This window comes from Dioscorea cayenensis, chromosome 12 (genome assembly GCF_009730915.1).
Source record: "Dioscorea cayenensis subsp. rotundata cultivar TDr96_F1 chromosome 12, TDr96_F1_v2_PseudoChromosome.rev07_lg8_w22 25.fasta, whole genome shotgun sequence".
NCBI classification, from domain to species: Eukaryota; Viridiplantae; Streptophyta; class Magnoliopsida; order Dioscoreales; family Dioscoreaceae; genus Dioscorea; species Dioscorea cayenensis.
The window spans coordinates 6,689,008-6,693,063 of record NC_052482.1 but is presented as its reverse complement, the minus strand read 5'-3'; the positions used below and the strand labels follow the sequence as shown (position 1 = coordinate 6,693,063).

At 41.5% G+C, this 4,056-nt stretch overlaps 1 non-coding gene across 1 annotated transcript; it reads left to right on the top strand.

Annotated features, from left to right (window-relative positions):
* Positions 1-2,366: 2,366 nt before the first annotated feature.
* LOC120274191 lies at positions 2,367-2,473 on the top strand. Its single transcript, XR_005540726.1, has one exon. It is a non-coding gene; the product is annotated as a small nucleolar RNA R71 (small nucleolar RNA).
* The last annotated feature ends 1,583 nt before the right edge of the window (positions 2,474-4,056 follow it).

Genomic DNA, 4,056 nt, shown 5'->3' with positions numbered 1-4,056 from the left:
GTCACAAGGTTATTCACAGGGGCAGTCACACGCCCCTGTGTCCTCTCAAGATGAGCTCTAAACGAAAACGCACGCCTGTGTGAAAATTTCTCATGGCCGTGTGTCTTCTCTGGATGACTTAGAAAAATTTTACAGACTTTGTAGAAAATTTCTGAACATTTACATCTATTCAAAGCCTGCCCATATTATGCAAATGTAACCAGAGAATTATGAACAACATGCTCAAACGACCAAGAAAACTACCCCACACACAATTAAGAACAAGATAATACCAACAATCCATAAGAAAATCGCAACAATAGCATGTAAAAGATCAAGACACCAACACTCAAGCTCTTATTAATGCAAACACTAACTAATACCTAGAAAGACAGTAAAGACTTGGGTTACCTCCCAAGTAGAGCTTGGTTAACGTCACTAAGCTTGACATACCTGACCTTACCTCACGGGGGCTCGTAGATGAAGGTTTCTCTCTTACTTATAACTTGAAAGCATGATGAACATAGTCTTTTAAAGGTAGAGGGGGAGTTATCAAGTTTGTTAATGCACAAGGATTCGTCACCCTTACTCTGTTCTTACTCATCCCCATTATCGTTGGGGCATTTCTTGTGACGTCTCCTTCTCCGCTTCATCTTTTGAAGCATCTTTTTCATGATCCCCGGGGTAGTTTATATCTTTTCTTCTAGACCAAGCGTCATCACATCTTCATTCTCCACTTCTTAGTCTAGCAACCCCTCGTACGGGTCCGGATTCATCATTTCTTGCACATATTATTCTATTAGTTCATCGGTAGTGTCAAGAAAGTAAATAGTGTCATCAAAGTCTAGAGAATGTCTCATGGCTTCGCGAAGCGGTATGTAAGCTTGTCATCCCCAACTCGTAAAGTCAACTCCCCTCCGTCTATGTCGATAAGAGCTTTGGAAGTGCACAAGAAGGGTCTTCCAAGTATCAAAGGAACGTCAACATCCTCATCAACATCCAACACTACAAAGTCCATAGGAAATATGTACTTGTCAACCTTCACAAGTACATCTTCGATGATGCCCCTCGGATGTCTAACCGTTCGGTCATCCGATTGTAATGTCATCTGAGTGGGCCTAGGCTCTCCCAAGCCTAGCTTTTGGAAGAATGTATGAGGCATGACATTGATGCTAGCCCCTGAGTCCACAAATGCCTTCTCTTCACCTAAATTACCATTGTTGCACGGAATGATGAAGCTTCCGGGGTCCTTCTTCTTGTTCGGCATATTATTTTACAACACCACCGAACATGAAGCATCTAAGATCACAGATACACTTTCCTCTAACTTTCTCTTTTTGGTCAAGAGATTCTTCAGAAACTTTACATACCGAGGCATTTGTGACAATACCTCCACAAATGGGATGTTGATGTGCAATTGCTTGAATAACCCCAAGAACTTCTTGTATTGTTCATCATTTTGGTCATTCTTCAACCTTGAAGGATAAGGGATTCTTGGCTTGTAAGGTGGGGGTACCACCTCATTTCCTTTTGTTCTCTCCTCAACCTCTATGACCTCGGGTGCTTCAACATTGGTCATCTCACTTGGAAGCCTACCCTCAATCTCACGACCACTTCTCAAAGTGATCGCCTTCACATGTTCTCTCGAATTAGTTTTGGTGTTACTATGTAAGATTCCATGAGGTCTCTTCGATAACGACTTTGTAATTTACCCCACTTGATTCTCCAAATTGTGCAATGATGCGGTGTGGTTGCAAAGTGTAGCTTCAACCGATTGAAATCTTGTATCTAATGATTGAATGAACTTGGTCAAAGCCTTCTCTAGATCGGTCATTTGATTTTCCAATCCTCAAATCCGGTTCTCCACATTCGGGGCTTCTTGTTGTTGTTGGAAACCGGGTGGTGCCATTGTCTTCTGTTGCCCTTGATTACTCCATGAAAGATTCGGGTGGCTCCTCAAACCTGGATTGTAGGTATTGCGATATGGATTGCCTTGGTTTCTCATTGCATTACCCACAAAGACCAATTGTTCTACCGAGGATGTACCACCAATAAAAATTGGGCAATCAGATGGAGCATGTCCTCCTCCATACCCTGCGTAACTAGTCATGACCGCCACTTTATTAGAAGTTAAAGTGTCTAACTTCTTGCTCAATGACTCCACTTGGGCCACCAATGAAGTAACTGCGTCAATCTCATGAAGTCTGGCTACCTTCTTTTTGTCTCTTGTGTTCCCCTATTAACTGTTCATAGCCATTTCTTTAGTGAGAAGTCGGGCTTCTTCCGGGGTCTTGCTCCCTAATTTACCTCCTGCTGCAGCATAAAGTAACTGTCTTGTGTTCGAGTTCAATCCATTATAGAAAGTCTGAATGATCATCCACTCGAGAAGCCCATGTTGAGGACATTTTCGCAGGAGCTCCTTGAACCTATCCCATGTCTCAAATAGAGACTCCAATTCTGTTTGCACAAAGGAGGATATTTCATTCCTAAGTTTTGCAAATTTTCTAGGAGGGAAATATCAGGCAAGAAAAGCTTCTACTATCTCCTCCCATGTAGTAATCGATGGTCGAGGTAATGAATGTAGCCATTGCTTCGCTCTCCCTTTCAAGGAAAATGGGAAGGCCCTCAACTTGATAGCATCATCCGTAATGCCATTGATCTTGAGCATATCGCACACTTCCGAGAAGTTCTCTATGTGATTATTTGGATCCTCATCGGCCAAACCATTAAACTATGTCGACTACTATAACATTTGGATGAATGCTAGCTTAAGCTCAAAATTCTGAGCTGTAATCAGTGGCCACACAATGCTAGATTGTGTGCCAAGAACTGTGGGTCTGGCGTAATTGGACAGTGTCCTCTACTGCTTATTCTGTTCTGCCATATCTGACCCTTCACCTTCTACCTCAGCTAGATTTGTTTGTTCTTGCACAGGTTCTTTACCCCTTATACGAAGTGTTCGCTCAAGTTCAGGATCACCTTCAACCAATATCGAAGGGTTCCCTCGAGTCATAACCTGGAGCTGCAACCAAAGAAAGAAAAATAAATCAGAACGATGGAAGAATAAGAAAGTGTGAAATAGAATAAATGGTGAATAGTTAAAATAGCAAAGTGCTTCTAAAATGCCTATTCCCCGGCAATGGTGTCAAAAACTTGACAAAACGCCCTTTTGCGTGTATACCGCAAGTACACGGGTTTGTCGAAGTAATAATACTCCGGTGAGTGGGTAGTCGAATCCACAGGCAATAGTGATTAGAAACACAAAGATTGCTATTTATCTAGAATGAAAATGAATCGATAATGATGTGAATAAGAATCAATACAAATAGAAATAAGAAAGGAAGAAAGAGGCCCAAATAAAAGTTAGGTGTGTCATTCATCCACAACGATTATCAAAATGGATTCTCAACCCTAGTGCCACTCTAAGGGAAAATCAACTCAACAAGCATTCAAGATTGGAATTTAATTAAAAAATCAATTAAAGGAAGCATAATAAAAGGTCAAAGAGACAGCAACATCCTAAGGTTTACAAGTCCAAGTACCCACTAGGGGTTTAGCTCTCCATGGAGCAAAATACAATCAATAATGAAATCAAAAGTAAAAATATGTAATCCATGAATAAAACCCCTTTGGTGTTCATGTCGATGGTCTTGTGAAATGGTCGTGTCTTTTTCAAAGGTCCCCTCGTCAAGCATAGGGCACACCTCGCGGATCGGTGCCAACGAAAGCTCTCCCAATAACTCTCTTCTAAAGGAAATGCGATGTCGAATGCCGTAAACCCCTCCAAAACCTAGCCAAAGCCTCTGCAAACCCTAACCACGGGCGTCTCTAAAGGTGAAGAAAAGATAGCCAAAAGATGGAAAATAGATTTCTAAAATCGGGCTAATATAGCGACTTAAATAAGGCTGCATCGGGTATCCACACCGGCGTGTGTAATTTCCACACGCCTGTGTAAATCTCCAAGAAATTAATTCTCTGCAGACTGTGAATAGTAACTACTATAGTAAATTACTACATTGATTTACTACAGTAACCTACTATAGTACTCCGCTAAAATACTCCCGAATCCACACTTTT